At 41.3% G+C, this 20,205-nt stretch overlaps 1 protein-coding gene across 1 annotated transcript in view; it reads right to left on the bottom strand.

The window, feature by feature from the left end:
* Positions 1 to 6,064: 6,064 nt before the first annotated feature.
* Positions 6,065 to 20,205, bottom strand: part of ITGA8 (integrin subunit alpha 8) — a 521,482-nt gene continuing 507,341 nt past the window's right edge. The window contains exons 31-32 of the transcript XR_003941853.1: positions 20,199 to 20,200; positions 6,065 to 6,077 (exon numbers count right to left, since the gene is read on the bottom strand). The gene's annotated coding sequence lies outside the window, so the exon portion shown is untranslated. The remainder of the gene's footprint in view (positions 6,078 to 20,198; positions 20,201 to 20,205) is intronic.

Below are 20,205 nucleotides of genomic sequence, written 5' to 3' on the forward strand. Positions count from 1 at the left end.
TAGTTCTTTGGGTCAGTACTCGAACCAAGGCCACAAATAAAAGTTTTATTTCACTTAAGCTGGGCGCAGCCCTGGGCCGGGCTTGATTGCAGTGGGCTGTAGGAGTGTAAGCAGCACTTTATTATTTCTATTTATCAGTCTGGGAATACAATAACTTCACTCACTCTCCAAAGAAGCTCTCCACTCCATATTTTTAATAACAAAAATGCAATAACTTTATTGGAACACTGAAACAGGCAGATATCCAAACTTCAACTTTGCTAAAAGAGGTTTTTCTGCCAACCCAAGACTTTTGGTGTAAAGTTCCAGCTAATAAATTAATAGTCTCTTAATAAATCCTAGGGAATTTACATATTTACACGTCTAACCAGTCCTCAAATACCAATCCTTTCTGGCAGAACAATCCAAGGCTCTGGCTTCCTGTTTCTTCTGTGGCAATCTGTCCCGATGGGCTTTTACCCAGCCGCTGGACCCACACAGGCAGGACAAGACCTTCCTGACTGTCATTCCTCCAGAGGTAAACTTCCACAAGCTGCTGACTCTGGCACAGAACAGGCTATTCTTGATCTGCTCCTGGGGAGTTAACCCTTTCTACCCACCCAGAGCACTCCTCACAGTTACTGCTTTTATTAACACCAACTACCTCTTTGGTCAGCCTTAGGTTATTGGGTCTGATCAGGATACCCCTTCTCCTTACGGGTCCTGGCAGGGGTGAAGGCAACCAAAACCATATGCTCACTAATCCTATCACTTTTATAAACTGCCAACTCCATCCCAACTATGACACCCATTGTCAGTTACTCATTGCTAATCCTCCTTCTGGGCTGGGCTCTTCACCCTCCCACTCATGTTGTTCTCCCTCCTCCCAGTGAACCTGGAGAGTTCTACACTAGTCTAGTAATCTGAGGAAATTTCCAAACTCAATTTATTAGGGGATTACACTTAGTAGCTTCATTGCATGCCCCCTAGTCCTTGCATTTTTGGAAAGAGCAAACAAGCGATTCGTATCTATCCATTTCCACTCCGTATTTTATAGACCTCTATCATATCTCCATTCAGATAACAAGTCCTAGCCTTTTTAGCCTTTCCTCATAAAGGAAGTAATCCCATCCCCGTTATCATTTTCATCGCCATTCTCTGTGCCTTTTCAAATTCAGTTATATCTTTTTTGAGATATAGGGGGTCTTTTACTAAGGCGCGCTCACATTTTTTAACGCGCGCTAAAATTGGGTGCGCGCTAAATATTAGATTTGCCCATTGAAATGCATAGGGGAAGATTTTTTCCTTCTTTTTGAATTCTTAAGAATCATTCTGTCAGTTAACAATTAGTCCTTTTCTGCCACATGACTTTTTGCAAGCTCCTTTTTGCTCTAGTGGGAAAAGATCATTTTCTTTCAGACAGACATACATTTGGTTAGCTACAGTTCCAGCAAACAGCTTGAATGTTGTTGGCAAACAAATAATTTGCCTGTGGTTATCAGCATCAATGCCCTTTTTTTTAAAAAATGTATTAAAACAAGTTCTTGTTTGTCATCCATTCTTCATTTCTTGCTGTTTGCAGGAAGTTGTTCAGATGTTTTGCTAGCCTGGAGTGTAGCTTTGTCAAATGTTTGATTCAAAGGCCATGGATTTCTTCTTTTCTATGAGCACTCCAATTTTTAATCATCTTGAATTTGAACCATTTTATTGTTATTACAAAATTTGTGATTTCTTTTACCTTCAAATTCTTATACTGTTTTGTTGATCCATTGCATATTTTTTTTATTATGGTCTTCTAACAATTTTCTTATATTGTTTTCCAGAATTCAATGCTTTTTTCCTTAACAGGTCTTTCCAATGCTTAATATTTTGCATGGCCAGGTTCAAGATTTTTGCAGAACAAGTGTTGATTTGTTCTAAACATGGTGTTTTGTTTAAACTGGTGTACTCTATTTTCATAATGATTAATTTTTTTTTTTTAATTCTTTATTTATAATTTTTCACATTTACATCTCGTGACATAAACCAGGAAATATCAGAAATAGAACTTAACAAGCAAAACAAAATTACTTATTACCAAATTAGGTTCTAAGTTAAAATTATCAGATTATTATTAGTCCACAATAGGTTGAGACAAGATACTAGGAAAATGAAAGGAAAAACAAACCTATAAAAATAAGCCAATTATTATAACGGTAAGGGCATAGCTGATATCCACAGCCGACGTATCAGCACTTTAATTAGGGAGGCAACACATTAGGTACCTGAACATTTTCCTTAGATGAAATAAATTGTAACAATTTTTGAGGGGTAAAGAATATATAATTATTTAAACCAAACGTTATATGACATTTGCATGGGAACTTCAAGAGAAAAGTAGCACCCAATTTTAAAGCTCTAGATTTATAAAGTAAAAATTCCTTTCTTCTCTTTTGTATGTTCCTAGCTAAGTCGGGGAAAATCTGTATTTTTTGCCCCAAAAAGATATCATTTAAATGGCGAAAATATAGTCTGAGGATATTATGTCTATCAAGTTCAAGAGCAAAAGTCACAAGCAATGTTGTTCTCTCTGTAATACATTCCAGAGAGTTCTCCAGAAGTGATGAATTTTCTTTGCTACTACTACAGGCAGTGGCATAGCCAGACCTGACATTTTGGCTGGGCCTAGAGCTAATATGGGTGGGCAATACACTTTTTTTTTTTTAAATTATTTTTACCTAGGCACTGCAGATATCATCCCCACCCAAAAACCCACCAAAATAGCTGGGCACTATTAAAATTTATTGTTGGGGAATTTCTGGGTGGGGATGGGCTCCTCATTGCCCTAGGCAATCAAAGCACTGGCTGGTCATGGTGGTGGGATTCTGGGTGGGGGTGGGCTCTTCATTGCCTAGGGCAAAAAAAGGTATATTTTAATCATTAAATAAATAAATACATTTTTTGCCCTAGGCAGTGAAATTCTTAGTACCCCACCCAGAAATCCCCCAACAATAAATTTTAATAGTAACATAGTAACATAGTAGATGACGGCAGAAAAAGACCTGCACAGTGCCCACCAGCTAACAATTTAAAAAAATAACACGATGTTAAATTATGTTAAAAAAATAAGTATTTAAAATTTTCTTACCTGCAGTGCACTGCTGGGGGCTCAGCTGGCAGCTGCTTGCACTTGCAGTAAAGCACGTTTGTTTCTCGAAGAAGAACCTTTTCTCGTTGCACTAGTTCAATGCAGTTCAACCCCTGAGGCCTGGCAGTAAGCGTACGTGCGTGCGGGATGAGCAGAGCCGGAGCGAGAATGAGGCTGAGGCTGAGCATGCTGCACGTAGGATGGAACATCATCACAGATGTCAGCAGCAGCACGCAGCGGCCTCCCACTCTCAGCGCAGAAGGACGTCACAGGTGACAGGTCAAGAGCACTGCGACCGGCTGCTGCACTGAAATTCAGTCACAGTCACTGTGACTGCGTGCCGCTGAGTCAGTCCTGCTGTGTCTATGCTCAAGCCCGAAAGCTGGTAGGTGGTGGGACGGGAGCCGCCGGGTGGTACGCGATACTATAGAAACGCATGCTGCAGGCAGTCAGTGTGTGCTTTTCAACCGAACTGCACTTGGGTGGGTGGGCGGGCCTGGGCCAAGATTAGATAGGCCTGGGCCCATCCAGGCTCGCCTGTAGCTACACCCCTGACTACAGGTTTCATTGCCGCAGCTCCTCTGAAACTTCTGTAATAGTCTTAGATCCCATATTATGGTGATCATTTTAGAAGCTCTATTTTCAGTTTGGGCATGCAGATATGGCATTTAGATGCATATATACAGTGGGGGAAATAAGTATTTGATCCCTTGCTGATTTTGTAAGTTTGCCCACTGACAAAGACATGAGCAGCCCATAATTGAAGGGTAGGTTATTGGTAACAGTGAGAGATAGCACATCACAAATTAAATCCGGAAAATCACATTGTGGAAAGTATATGAATTTATTTGCATTCTGCAGAGGGAAATAAGTATTTAATCCCTCTGGCAAACAAGACCTAATACTTGGGGCAAAACCCTTGTTGGCAAGCACAGCGGTCAGACGTCTTCTGTAGTTGATGATGAGGTTTGCACACATGTCAGGAGGAATTTTGGTCCACTCCTCTTTGCAGATCATCTCTAAATCATTAAGAGTTCTGGGCTGTCGCTTGGCAACTCGCAGCAGCTCCCTCCATAAGTTTTCAATGGGATTAAGGTCTGGTGACTAGCTAGGCCACTCCATGACCCTAATGTGCTTCTTCCTGAGCCACTCCTTTGTTTGCCTTGGCTGTATGTTTGGGTCATTGTCGTGCTGGAAGACCCAGCCACGACCCATTTTTAAGGCCCTGGCGGAGGGAAGGAGGTTGTCACTCAGAATTGTACGGTACATGGCCCCATCCATTCTCCCATTGATGCGGTGAAGTAGTCCTGTGCCCTTAGCAGAGAAACACCCCCAAAACATAACATTTCCACCTCCATGGCTTGACAGTGGGGACGGTGTTCTTTGGGTCATAGGCAGCATTTCTCTTCCTCCAAACACGGCGAGTTGAGTTCATGCCAAAGAGCTCAATTTTTGTCTCATCTGACCACAGCACCTTCTCCCAATCACTCTCGGCATCATCCAGGTGTTCACTGGCAAACTTCAGACGGGCCGTCACATGTGCCTTCCGGAGCAGGGGGACCTTGCGGGCACTGCAGGATTGCAATCCGTTATGTCGTAATGTGTTACCAATGGTTTTCGTGGTGACAGTGGTCCCAGCTGCCTTGAGATCATTGACAAGTTCCCCCCTTGTAGTTGTAGGCTGATTTCTAACCTTCCTCATGATCAAGGATACCCCACGAGGTGAGATTTTGCGTGGAGCCCCAGATCTTTGTCGATTGACAGTCATTTTGTACTTCTTCCATTTTCTTACTATGGCACCAACAGTTGTCTCCTTCTCGCCCAGCGTCTTACTGATGGTTTGTAGCCCATTCCAGCCTTGTGCAGGTGTATGATCTTGTCCCTGACATCCTTAGACAGCTCCTTGCTCTTGGCCATTTTGTAGAGGTTAGAGTCTGACTGATTCACTGAGTCTGTGGACAGGTGTCTTTCATACAGGTGACCATTGCCGACAGCTGTCTGTCATGCAGGTAACGAGTTGATTTGGAGCATCTACCTGGTCTGTAGGGGCCAGATCTCTTACTGGTTGGTGGGGGATCAAATACTTATTTCCCTCTGCAGAATGCAAATAAATTCATATACTTTCCACAATGTGATTTTACGGATTTAATTTGTGATGTGCTATCTCTCACTGTTACCAATAACCTACCCTTCAATTATGGGCTGCTCATGTCTTTGTCAGTGGGCAAACTTACAAAATCAGCAAGGGATCAAATACTTATTTCCCCCACTGTATTTACACATCCAAAACTCAAATATGTGCATATAATAAGAGGATGTGGTCTGGGCATGTTATGAGTGGGACTAGGGTGAAGTGAAAAGATACACATGCATTCCCCATTTCAGGAAGGGAATGCATGTGTAATCCCCTGGTAAATTGAATTTGGAAATTTCCTCAGGGGATTATTAGACTGCTGTAGAGCTCTCCAGATTCACTGGGGGAGGGAGATCAGCACAGGTGGGAGGGTGGACAGCCCAGCCCAGAAGAAGGATTAGCAGAGATTACCTGACAATAGGTGTCATAGTCAGGGTGGAGTTGGAAGATGATAAAAGTGATAGGATTAGTGAGCATATGGTCTTTGGTTGCCTTCACCCCCACCAGAACCCCGTGAGGAGAGGGGGTATCTTGGTCAGGACCAATAACCTAAGGCTGATTAAAGAGGAAGTTCTTGCCAACAAAAGCATTAACTGTGAGGAGTGCACTGGGTGGGTAGAGGCAGCAGCTTGTAGAAGTGCCCCTCTGGAAAGAAAGAACAGACTGGGAAGTCTGGACCTGAGAGAGTCCGGTAGCTGGGTAAAAGCCCAGCGGGACAGCTTGCCACAGAAAGCGCAGGAAGATACAGCCTTGGATTGTTCTCCCAGAAAGGATGGATTTTGGAGGACTGGTTGAAAATGTAAATATGTAAATGCGGATTGGCACAAAAACCTCTAACTGTTTTGATATTAAGTGAACTGTTTTGTTACAAGAAAAATATGACGTTTGGACAGCTGCCTGATGCAGCATTCCAGTAAAGTTATTGCATGTGGAGGAGTGGAGAGTTTCTTTGGAATGCGAGTCAAGTTATTTTGCTCCCAGACCGAGTAAAAGTGTGGCTTAACCCTACCGGGATCAAACCCGCCCTCAGCATGCACCCAGCTCAGTAAAATAAAACTTGTTTGTGGCCCTGGTTTGGGTACTGACCTGAAGAGCTAGCTGGTGCCTGGAACTGTGTAGTGAGACCAGGGTTACACATGTTTATGTTCGCTGACCTCAACGTTTTGATTTATACCTGCTCCTGAGGACATTTAGATTTGAGAGAGATGCTCATTTTGTACAGTGCTTCACTGGGTGGGGGGTGGGGGGGGGGGGAGATTAGGGATGACTGCCCTCTTAACCTCCAGTGTTTATTTCCTCCCCCCAAAAGTAATACTGGTAAAGTATATAAGGCTCTGTGACCATTTTGAAACAAATATTGACCCAGACTCTATCTCCCACTTTACCTTCCTCTCTCTATCACCTGTCTCTATCTACCCATCCATCCTTCTATTATGTTATACTTAATTTCCTACTTTACATAACAAAATTCTGTGTTACCTATTACTATGTAAGCCGCATTGAGCCTGCTTTTAGTGGGAAAGTGCAGGATACAAATATAATAAATAAATAATAAATAACTAAATAGACAGGTATGTTTCAAAAATGGCTGATGTGGAGGGGTATTTTAGAAAGGACGTCCAACTCAGAATATGGACCTCCAAGTAAGAAAGTCACAAATGGACGTCCATCTCACATATATTTTAGAACAGGATACAGCCTGTTCTAAAATACATGTGAAATGGAAACCCATATACTGAAAACGTCCTGTATGAGCATCCATTTTACAAACTGAATGTCCAAATTTTGAATGGGGAAAACAAGGGACATGGACATCTGTATGGCAGCACAGGAAGGTGCATCTTATAAAATGGCTACACAGAGCTCTATGCGAAGCGGAGGTGTAACCTAATGGTTAGAGTAGTAGATTGCAAATGAGGTGACCCAGGTTCAAATGGCTGTTTGAACCTGAGTCGCTTGTTCAAAAAATACCTACTGTACCTCTGAATCGTTCGATAGCCTTTAGACTTGAGGTGTCTTATATATTCAGGTACAGTAGGTGTTTTTCTGAGCTGAAGAGAGATGTGAATATGGATCCCTTGGTTCTCAACCCACTACTTTAACCGTTAGGCTGCTCCTCAGAGCTGCATGTTGTTTTGTTAAGAACGTCCATAATACTTGAAAGCTATCACAGAGCCTGGAATCCCTTGCTGGTTTCACATTCAGGGGATAGAGAGGGGGACAGCAACCAATGGTGGATTAAGGAAGTATCATGCCTTAGTCCCTCCAGTGGACAGTTACTCAAACAGAGCACCTTCCTGTAACCTGGTCTTGATAAGTACCAGGTCTAAATTCAGACGTCCGTCTGTTTATACTTGGGCATCCTTTCCCCTTCTGTGATCAGAGCTGGATGTCCATATTTTGGGCCCTTCATAGTCCCACTCAAAACATGGCCAGATGCCCCCTTGGCATATGTACATACTGCAGTTAGATGTCCATATCCTGCCTTTGTAAAATTGGGATTTGGATGTCCATGCAATAAGGACCACTAAAAGCCAGTTTTCAAATGACAAGAATAGAGCTGCTAAAATAACCACCATAATGTCTATGTTGCAGCACATATACTTGCAAGTTCTGAAATACCAACATACACATATATGTGCTGGCACATACACATTTATGTTGCCATGGTCACCCCACTGATAGTTTAGACTTTGATGTTTATGCTCCCGTCACACAGAACTTGGATGTATTTTAAAGCAGGCTGTACACTGGCGGATCCTGTTCTAAAATACTAGCTTGACCATCTCCATTTAAGATTCGTACATCCTTTCTAAAATCCACCTCCACATTGTTTTCTAAGACAAAGGGGGTCTTTTACTAAGGTGCGCTAGTGTTTTTAGCTCACACTAGAAATCAGCTGGTGCTAAATGCTGAGATGCCCGTAGCAGGGCCGCCGAGGGGGGGGCAAAATTCCCCTGGCCCAGGCCTCCAAGGGGGGCCTGGCGCTGCAGTCTCCGGTCTCACCTGCCTGCCTCCTCGGCTCCGGGCCCCATGCATTTGAAGTGGCAGTCACAGATTGCCTCCCTTCAGGCCTTCCCTCCCGCCCTCGCAGAAACCGGATGTTACATCAAACAAGGGCGGGACACAGGGAGGGAAGGCCAGAAGAGAGGCAATCTGTGACTGCCGCTTTGAATGCAGGGGGCCCGGAGCCGTGGAGGCAGGCAGGTGAGACTGGGAACTGCAGCAGCAGGGGGAGCGACGGGGGCGGCAGAGATGGGGGGAACGACAGGGGGCGGCAGCCGGCAGGGGAAGCGATGGGGGGGGGGGGGGGGGGAAGCAGGGTGGCCTTGCCCCAGGCCCGGCCTAGTCTCTTGCCATGTTAATGTCATGTAAAATATTGGTCCAGAACACCAATCTTGACTGTATGAAAATATTTATTACAATCATTAATCAAATATAATACAAATAAGTAACTTCACTCTTACTCACTCGTACCAATCACTCATCACATTCATTAAATCATTTTGCTGGACATACTTATCTAATCAAAAGAGTCAGATCAAAATCCAGAATCGACATATCACAACTCAGCAAAGTGCTTGTGAATTAATTGAAGCAAAACCCCATGTCTATATATATGTCCCCACACGAGATGAATATAGTCGATCACAGATTTCAGTCAGTTGAAACTTCCGATACCAAATACTTCATGTAGACCATGGGGTGTAACACTGAAGATCCCTTTCAAAACACTGGACTGGAAAATATCTTCATAGAAATGTCAATTCAGATCAGATTTTCATAGCCACCACATTTGTTTTGGTCTCATGTTGCGTGAAGTTCCTCAATTAGACAAACCAGCAAATTCATCACTCAATTGTTCCCCTATGCAGGACAATCTTCTTCAGGAGGAACAATAAAATCCATGTGAAAAAGAATTACATACATAACACTCCCATATACCCAAATATTACTAAAAAATATTGACTCAAACTTAATAACACACAATACTAATTTAAAGCTGCTTACTGGAGGGAGAGCATCCAAATCTCATCCACAACAAACGCTGACCCACGGCTGGAGTACACTGACAAACTACTTTCGAGATTATATAGAAAGCCATAATACTCCAGCATGTGAATGCAATTGGGATTTTAATGATTACCATTCTACCTCTAAGTTTAGACCCACAGGCTATACTGTTTACCAATAAAAAATAAACCTTTGGTCTTGGGTAAGCAAAGCCTCTCTAACATCACCACCTCTCCTTAAAATGATCTGTGCTATAGTACTGATGAGTGGGATGTTCCATTACCACCAGAATTCAACAAAAATGGGAGAAGTGGAAACATTCTCTAAAGACTCTTGAACTGCACATCCCACACACTTACAACCCTGTAGCACTCAGTAATGTCCATCACAAAGAGATTTGAATCTTCTTTGAAAAGGCCATAGCGTTAGTCCAGAGATGACTATTCTTGCCACCAACATTGCATCTTCATCTCATCAACCATCTGATGAAAGAGTAGACACTCATCAACTGGCCATCAAAGATGCAGAACTACACATCATCAATGACAACTTGGCACCACTTGGGAACGTTGACACAAGACTTCCCTGGAAGATAAGGAACTTCTTCAGCAGAGCCATCACTGAGCCAGATGAGGACACTGTGGACTGCTGTCCACTCCAAAGAAATTTCTCTCTCTCTTGTGTTGTTTTATCCAAAACGACCTGTAATCCTTGGTCCCATCAAACTACACATAGCATATTTTTCTCCAATGTTACTTACTCCACATTTACAGACATCTACCCCAAAACCCTAAAAAACCAGGGATGTCCACTCTAGAAATACTCTGCATTGCCCCATGCACACCCTTGAGTGACACCTATTTGAAAAAACAGATTTAAAACCCAGAACTGGCTGAAACTAACACCTTCACATTTTACTACAAAATAATTTTTTCTAAAAATTTTAGAGGCCCTTTTATTAAGCTATGTTAAAAAGGGTCCTGCACTAGTGGCAGGGGCTGTTTTTGCCATGAGCTGATGGCCTTTTTACCGCAGCTTAGTAAAAGGGCCCCTTAAAACACTAATCCACCTAAAGAGGTTCTCAGTAACCCATAACTTCCATTAGATTTTATCAAAAATTAACCATCTAAGCCCTGGCCCAACAAGACCAAAAAGCACATTTTAAAAAATAAACAAAACAATTTCTTGGGCCACCAGACCTCTTATCTGGTCCCTTGAAGGGCCAAGACATGACCTTCACCTTCACTTTGGGTCCTGGAGGACCCTCCACAGTTGTGGGAAAACACCATGATTTACTGTGGTGCCTCTCTGGGGTGCATCTTAAATTTAGCCCCTGGCTTCAAATTGAGCCTAGTGCTAGTTCAGGAGAGCTACTGTGCATGTATGAAAAATCATGCATACTTGGAGCTCCCCTTCACAGGCCAAAACCAGACATTCTCCTATTCGTGCCCAGCCTGGAAACAGCACAACTCGGCCTGGCAGCGCTGAGATAAGCTGCGGACAGTGCGGCTCCTGCCTGGAGACCCCAGAAGTGCCTCTGGACCTCAAATGGACCTTCCTGCTGGCCACCAATGAAGCAGATGGGCCACCAGAATGGCCCAATAACCCGGACCCAGGTAAAAAAAACCACCCCATTTTATTATCTAACCCACAGGTTACAGATCCAAAGAAGCTTAATGGTGATAAGATGACAATACCAGTAATTAAGAGGAAAAGCCAGAGCTGGGCAGACTTCTATGGTCTGTACTCTAATTGTGGCTGGACAGATTCAGCTTAAGAAGTTGGAGAGCAAGGCCAGTGCTAGGCAGACTTTTATGGTCTGTGCCTTGATCATGGCTGGACAGATTTGGATGGGCTGGAGTGGTGCTTTGATGACTGACAACTTCAGAAGTTTTAGAACAAGGACAGTGTTGGGAAGACTTCTACGGTCTATGCCGTGAAAATGGCAAGAACAATTCAAGATCAGGTATACATATGAAGTGTCACATCATACCTTATGCTATGAGCTTATCTTGTTGGGCAGACTAGATGGACCAAACAGGTCTTTATCTGTAGTCATCGACTATGTTACTATGAAAGGACTAGGATAGGGAATGTATAAAATTTAAAGGAATATAGGATACAGAGAGACAGGGGACAATGGAAGCTCTGGAGAAGGGGTGAGAGATGAAAAGCTAGAAAGTGAGTAAAAAATGAAAAGGTTATGATGAGAGTGAAAAACAAGAAAATGAGGTAAAATAGCTATGAGTGAGTAGCGAGGGAGATAAGAGAAAAATGGAGAAAAAAGGAAACTGTGTCAGAGACATGTAGAGGAGGAATGCAAGACAACAGGTAGGAGAGAAGAAATGACAAGGAGACCCTGAAAAAGATCATAGAAGGCAGAGAAAAGAACAGAGAAATATGATGACAAGATAGCAAAGGTAGAAAAGAAAAGCATTTTTCATTTTTAGAGACTGTCAGCTTGGGATTTGTTCACATCTGTTTTTTTTTTAAATGTTTGCAAAATACAGGATGAAATGCATTTGAGTTTTTCTTTTCCCAGTACTGCATTTCTCAGTCTAGCTTTTTGGAGAGTTAACCAGCCTGTAGTTCCCAACCTTCCTCTTACTTTTACATTTGTGGAGAGGGACCACATCCACTCTTCTCTAGTTCTCTGAGCCACTCCTGTTTCTAAAAATGCTTTGAGACGGTCATACAGTGGATCCGCCAGAACGTTTTTCTTCAGGGCCCTCAGATGTAACCCATTCAGCCCCATTGCTTTGTTTACCTTTAGTTTAGCTAGCTCCTCATAAACACAGTTTTCTGAAAATTACTATTTCTGTTTGTCTTTTGCAGTCCTCCTCCTAGCCCTTCATCTGTGAACACTGAACAGAAATATTTGTTAAACAATTCTGCTTACATAAGAACATAAGGCTAGCCATACTGGGTCAGACCAATGGTTTATCTAGAACAGCATCCTGCTTCCAACAGTAGACAATTCAGGTCACAAATACCTAACAGAATCCCAAATAGTAGCAAGATTTATGCTACTGATCCCAGGGACAAGATGTGTCTATCCCCATGTCTACTTCAATAACAGACTATGGACTTTTCCTCCAGGAACTTATCCAAACCTTTTTTTAAATCCAGATACCTCATTGGTTACCTATTAATTGCCCTGTGCTCCTCAAAGTGCTCATGTTGATTCATCAAGGAGTTGATGCTATAGTACCAAAGTATTTTTCAGATGCTTTGATCGGTTGCAGGGGCGATTCTTTGGAATCAATTACCTGGTTATTTGAGATTGTGTTGTGAGATACTTTGGGGATGACTAATCTCAAACTCAATATGGACTTTTTTCAAGACTAGCAGAGAAATATTAGATTTTAAATTTAATGGTTTTATGTTATTGTATTGTTATATAAGTTTTTGAATTATGTTTGTTCACATTGTAACCCACTTTGGGATAAAGCGGGATATAAATAAAATTTTTTAAAAAAATCACCCCGGTTCCCTTTTTAAAAATAGGTGTTACATTATCCACTCTGCAATCTTCAGGTACTAAGATGATTTTAACAACAAGTTACAGATCACTAATAGCAGATCTGCATTTTCATATTTGTGTTCTTTCAGTACTCTGAGGTGTATGCTATCCGGTCCAGGTGATTTATCATTCTTTAATTTGTCAATTTGGTTCAGTTCATCGTCCAGGTTCACTGAGATTTCTTTCAGTTCCTCTGCATCGTCACCCTTGAAAACCATCTCTGGTACAAGTAGATCTCTTACATCTTCTTCAGTAAACACCAAGACAAAGAATTAATTCAGCCTCTCTGCTATGACCCTGTCCTCCCTGAGTTCCCATTTTACTCCTTGATGAGCTAATGGTATCATGGATTCCCTCACAAGATTTCTGCTTCTGATATACCTGAAAAAGTTATTACTGTAAGTTTTTGCCTCTGAGGCAAGTTTTTCTTCATATTCTCTTATGGGCTTCTTTATTAATGCTTTGCATCTAACTTGCCAGTGCTTTTGTTGCTTCTTGTTTTCTTCATTCAGATCTTTTTTCCATATTCTGAAATATGTTCTTTTGGCTCTAATAGTCTTTCACTTCTCCCTTTAACATGTTGGCTGTAGTTTACTCTTCTTTCCACCTTTATGAATACATGGAATACATCTGGTCTGAGCTCCCAAAATATGATATTTTTAATCAAAGTCCTAACCTTTGCATCTGAGCCTTTCTGCTTTAAAAAAAAAACAAAAAACTTTTTTCCTCATTTTATCATAGTTATCCTTTATCCTTATCAGCTTCTACATATTCCTTCCCTTGCACTCTTGAGCCTTGCAGTGTCACTTTTGCACTTCCTCCTATCACTACCATATCTAAGAAATATATCCCCCCCCACCAAAAAAGCGCTGCCCTTTCTTAAAAAAAAAAAAAGTCTGCCCCGGAACTGCCACATTCTCTAAGGTGTCCTTTTACTAAGCTGTGTTAAGCCATGGGCTCAGTGCTCCTTTATGCAGGCCTTACCTACAAGTCAAGCCCATCTCTAGCATGACCATCCAAAAAGTCTTTCTCCATTTGTTCATTTTAGGTCGTACACTAAATGTTAGCATTAGCGTGTGGTCATTAAAAAAAAGTGGGAGCATTTATTACCTCCTAATTGGGAGACGCTAAGGGCTCCCATGTTATGGATGTGCTAACCAGTTAGCATGGTGGTAATATACATGTGTTAGCTGATTAGCACTTCCATGCCCATTCTCTGCTCCTGCACACCTCCTCCCAAAAAAATTACAAAAAAAAATGATTACTGCACATTAACACAGATACCAAAACTAACACAGAATTAGAGCATCCTCCATTAGGCTATTTTTGCTGTGTTAAGCATGTGTTAGTACTTAATGCAGCTTAGTAAAAGGGCCCCTTACTCTTTCAACACCCAAAATGTCTAATTCCCAAAATGTCTAATTAAAAAGGATCTTCACTCACTTCTGGCCCAACAGTAGCAGATTGAAAAATGACGTTGCCCTAACCCTTAGCAATATATTTCCGCAATTTTCATTTTCAAGAAACATATCTTGAGTCGTAACTATTCTTATTAGCAATAATCATGATCAAATATCTTATTTGCAGCTTAACATACAGGACTGATTCATGCCTTGTTCAACTTTACAGTGGAGTTTTCCTCCTATTCACAAGTTTCTTGTTTTCTGTTTCCCTTGTTATAAATCTTTCTTCATTATGTTGTTAGTGTTTGCTTTTGTTTCTTGCCCTTTTGAGAAGGCGGCTGTATAATGTAGGAAACAGTGAAAAATGAGTCTAACTAGATTTTAGAAAGCCTTATGATTTATAGTTTATGTTTTACTTCATTTGATATATCACCTTTCCTTTGACAATAGCATGTGTCATATTCAAAAGTTGTAAAGTACAATAGTTAACAGAGGAACACTGGATCGTGTTTTCCTTAAAATCCCAAATTTGATCAATCTGGCTTTTTCATTATAAGTTTGTCTCTCATGTTAACAGGCGATTGAGAGAGAAAAATCCGATTAGGAACAGTCAGTGCTTCACTGAGAGAACCACAAAGTCAATTAGACTGCATAGGAAAAGAAGCTAGAAGAAAAAAGACAGCTTAGAAGCATTTGGGCCACTTCATAATGTGGCAATTAATTATAATCATGAAGTGTTAAAAGCATAAGCAAAACTCTTGGGGTTATTCATGCATGGAAGAAAAGGGTTTTTTTTTTTTTTTTACCTAAAATGTTTTCCTGTGTTCGTTAAAGAAAGTACTTAGAAATCACTCAATGTATTTCTTTGTTCAGCACTTAAAATATTTTGGGCCCTGTTTTTTGCATTTTTTTGCCAGCCTCTATGCCAGCCTCAAATGTCATACCCAGGTCCCTGACAGCAGTATGCAAGTCCCTGGAGCAGTTTTTAATGGGTGCAGTGCACTTCAGGCAGGCAGACCCAGGTCCATCCCCCCCCTACCTGTTACACTTGTGGTGCTAAGTGTTGAGCCCTCCAAACCCCCCCAAAACCCACTGTACCCACATGTAAGTGCCCATGGAGTAGAGGTGTGGGGAGTGGGTTTGGCGAGGATTTGGGGGGCTCAGTACCCAAAGTAAGGGAGCTATGCACCTGGGAGCTTTTTTTGTATTTTTTAAACATTTTTAGAAGTGTCCCCTAGGGTGCCCTGGTATGTGAGGGGGACCAGTGCACTAAAAATGCTGGCTCCTCCCATGACCAAATGCCTTGGATTTCGCCGGGTTTGAGATGGCCGGCATTTTTTTCCATTATCGCTGAAAATAAAACCGGTGATCTCAAACCTGGCGAACTCTGGCATTTGGCCGGGCTAAACTGTATTATCGAAAAAAAAGATAGCCGGCCATTTTTTTCGATAATACGGTTCTGGCCAGCTGATGCGCCACCACCAAAATAGATCACCGGCGATCTATTTCACCGGCGACGTTCGATTATGCCCCTCCACATGTCATCAGCAAATTTAATTACCTCACTAGTTACTCTCATCTCTAAATCATTTAAAATATATATTAAAAAGCAGCGGTCCTAGCACAGACCCCTGAGGAACCCCACTAACTACCCTTCTCCATTGTGAATACTGCCCATTTAACCCCACTCTCTGTTTCCTATCCTTCAACCAGTTTTTAATCCACAATAGGACATTTCCTCCTATCCCCTGACCCTCCAATTTCCTCTGTAGCCTTTCATGAGGTACCTTATCAAACGCCTTTTGAAAATCCAGATACACGATATCAACCGGCTCCCCTTTGTCCACATGTTTGTTTACTCCTTCAAAGAATTGAAGTAAATTGGTCAGGCTAATAAAGCACAATAAATAAATAGTTTGTCTGGCTATCCTCGTAAACTTGTCAAGTATTTGTGTCAGAAACCATGCAATTCATTTCACTTGGCTTTGAACCATTTCATTTGTTATACTTACATTCCCCATAATTTGTCTGTAAGTTCATCTTCAATTATTTTATATATTCTGCCTGCTCATTATCTTTCTAGGGTTATCCAGTAGTTTCTTCCAGATTTCTAATATTTTGTCCTTATCAGGATTTGCAGTATCCTCAGAAATTTAATCAAGATTTTTGAAAAACTGATAATTTATTTAAAATTGATAGCTTATATTGGTTAATTTGAGCATCACTTATGCACATGTGTACATATGCTATCAGTGTTATTTTCCTGTTATTGCTACTAGCTTTTGCTTTAATTCTTCAGAGACTTTGGCAATAGTTTTGCTTTCTGTTTTGCACTGAGATTAAGTCAGACATTTTAATTTTTCAGATTACACATATCAGGTTGTAATTAAAACATCTTTCCTTTTAGGCATATCTTCCATGTTGGTTGTGCTCATTTGCTTTGAGGCTCATTTTTTAAACAGAAAAATGTCCAAAAAGCAGCGCAAAGCTTTTCTACCATGGGTTTTCAGCTTGCACCAAACTTGGAAGTACCATCAGGCACACACGCTAGCCAGGCGGTAATGCTGATTTGAAGCATGCTGCACACACGTAGGTCCTTACATGCCTTTGTAAAAGGGCCCCCTAGATAAATAAAGGAGATAGATCTGATGAGATTCAAGAGGTCATAGACTGTATGGAAGAGGATTGACGAGGAGGTGATAGAGAACCACAATTAAATTACTGAGAGCAATTCTGGAACTTGTTGGTTTAAACTCTGCATGTGGAATGGATGGTATTGTTGTGAGGAAGTGATGTCACCCGACTGAATGGCTGCATAATTGTTGAGCTTCCTTCAGCCCCATGATACTTTGCTACAATAAGCACATCCAGCAGTACTGAATTGGGGACAAATAAGCTTCATAGCCCGCTGAGTTGCGGTGAGTCTCGATGGTGGGCAAAAATCCTAGAAGGAAAACAAAAAGGAGGAGAACCCTCATGTGCAACAAAAGCAATGGACAAAAAAAGTGAGGACAGCTGTGGTTGCTTTTAAGCTGTTTATATTAAAGACTTCCTGATACCCTCTTTGAGCTGTCCTCACTTTTTTTGTCCAGGGCAATAAACCTAGACATGACCTTCAGTTGAATGTGTTTTGGACAGCTGGGTTGACAGGCCACAAAGCAATGAAGAAGGCAGCAGTAAATGAAGGATCCTGGCATGATGAGCAGCAAGAGGGTAAGGGTAATGGAGATTTGGTATACTGCCTTTCTGTGGTACAATCAAACTTGTTTAACATTTATTGTATGCAGGCAATTTCTGTGTCCTTAGTGGGCTCACAATTTATTTATAGATCATTTATATCCTACATTTTCCCACTCATGCAGGCGCAATGTGGCTTACAGAGAATTAAGCAAAAACTACAAAGTTGAAAACTTAGGGAAGTAGACAAGAAGCAAATAGGGGGAGTAGTATCTAACAGTGTAAACTAGGCAGGGTAAGGGTCAGGGAGGGTGCATCAATCAGCGGCGTAAAGTGAAGAGTAAGTCTTAGCAAAGAAGTAGGTCTTTAACAACTTCTTGAAGAGGACATGGTCTGCTTGAGTTTTAAGGTGGTGAGGTAGAGCATTCCAGTGTTTGGGACTCCAGTAGCGGAAGGACGAGGTGAAGATTCTCTTGTACTTGACACCCTTACAATTCAGGAAGTGGAGGCGGAGATAGGACCTAGCAGCAGGGTTGGCATTTCTAGGAGGAAGGTCGATTAAGGGGAGCATGTAATCCAGGGCAGCCCCATAGATGATTTTATGGGTTAGGGAGCAAAGCTTAAAGGCAATGCGCTAATGTACAGGCAGCCAATGGAGTTTAAAGTGCAAAGGTTCGGCTTGGGCAAAGCGTCGTTCTCTAAGGATGAATCTTGCAGCAGTGTTCTGAACTGTTTGGAACTTTTTCAACAATCTCAGTATTGTACCTGAGGCAATGAAGGGTTAAGTAACTTGCCCAGTAAAAGACTCCCATAGTACTTAGGAAGTTATTGCTTAAAAATAGGGGTAGTGTCAGTTTTCCATGTTTCAAACCATTATGTTTATTTGACAGCCGCTGCTGCAGCTTGGTTACAAGATAAAGGAGCTGGTGTGATTTCTAGGTGGTTGCAATTGGAAAGGGCATTAGTGAGTCTTTTTCCTTTATGCAGTTTATGTACAGCTCAGGTCCAAAGGATGATAACTTACTCTCCAGTGATAAGTGAAACACTGGAAAAAGTTTAAAGTATACGGCTTAAGAAAGGACTTAACAAGGATTTGGGGTTCCTAGCCCATTATAAACCATAAAGCTGTATTTCTCTGTTGATCACCCCACCCCTCACCTATCCACACCCATCCTGTTAGAATATCAATGATATGCTTTGATGTCCCCATGCATACCTCCTACCCACCCCCATCCTCCCACCCTATCAGACTGTCATAGTAATGCTTGAATATACACTGTCAGCTAGCACATTTGCTTATTTCCGATCTGACGAAGAAGGGCAACCTTTGAAAGCTAATCAAGAAATGTATTAAGTTATGTCCAATAAAAAAGGTATCATCTTATTTTCTTTTACATGTTTTATTTTGTTTGATTTCTATTGATAACCTTAAGAGTGGACTAACACGGCTACCACACTCCACGGCTTAATATTTGAAATTGCCATGGCCTGGGTCAGAGAATATCTCACTTTGGTTTAACCCTGAATTGAAATTACAAGATAAATCATTTAGTTGGCCTGAGTGGCAGAGATGAGATATCTGGTTTGTGTATCAGCCTCTACTGGATGGTGAATTTAAAACTTTTGAGGAATTTAGTAGAGAGCATAATATGCAACCCAAACACTATTATTGATGGCTACAGGTGAAACACTGTTTGCAGTTCTCTACAGTAGTTGTACAGTCAGTGGATGAGACTTTTGAACTGAAAGATGTCTGCATTAAGAGGGTCTTTTACAAAGCCATGGTAAGTCCGACGAGGGCTTACCATTTGCTAAAACAGAAGTACCTCCAGGTGGTAATTCCCACCCACAGCGAGTGGCATTTTTGGCGCTACAAAAATATTTTGTAGCAACAGTGTGTACCTGGCAGTAATCAGCGCTGCCCGATTACTGCTAGGTTAGTGCAGGAGCCCTTACCACCACCTCAACAAATGGACAATATTTAATGCCTATTTCCCTAAAGATCAGAAATGTCTTAAACTGAAATTGGAAACAGTTGTATTTCCATTCAAATTTTGTACAGCATATCATCATTTATAGTCCAGACTATTTGACTTGTCCCTAAAAAGCAGTGCACAATACAAATAAGCTAGACTGCTTAGGAATTAAATACATTCGTGCTGTGTCACATCACGGCACCGGCATGAGTCTAATTCATGACTTCTTATTTTTAGGAGGCAAGTCAGTAAGAAGTAACATAGGACTGCATTTCAGTATGGATGCTTGCCAGGAGTCATAAATATCTAAGTACTCACTCAAACAACTCCTGAAGGAAGAGCTGTCATGCATTTCACAAGAAGTTAGTTACAATAGTACTGTCTGTTATGCAATACAATAGTCATGAAAGATCCTACCCCTGACTTCTGCATTCCAGACTATATATAGATTTTGGTCAGTCCTCAAATGACTCTTCACATAACATGCCCTCTAACACTTTCAAATGTTTCACACTGGTAAATTCAAACAAATCAAATGCATAGAAAAAAAATGGGTGACTGTTTTTATGCAAACACCAAATAGAGGAAAGTTGCAAAACTCTTATGGTCACTGCACTACTTAAAGCACAGCAAAAAGTTATAAAGTGAATCTACTGTGAAATGCTGCGTGTCCTTACATTTAGTACTTTATTAATTGCAAAATTACAGGGCAATGGTATCAGATATACATATAACTTTACATAAAAATAAGAAAAATTAAATCTAACTCTAAACAAGAGTCCACCTAACAAACACATACATATGCTGCTCTATAAACACCTAGTAAATGTTTATGCTAGTTCTCTTTTCACAAAAATTACAAAACTTCTTTT

This window comes from Microcaecilia unicolor, chromosome 1, assembly GCF_901765095.1.
Source record: "Microcaecilia unicolor chromosome 1, aMicUni1.1, whole genome shotgun sequence".
NCBI classification, from domain to species: domain Eukaryota; kingdom Metazoa; phylum Chordata; class Amphibia; order Gymnophiona; family Siphonopidae; genus Microcaecilia; species Microcaecilia unicolor.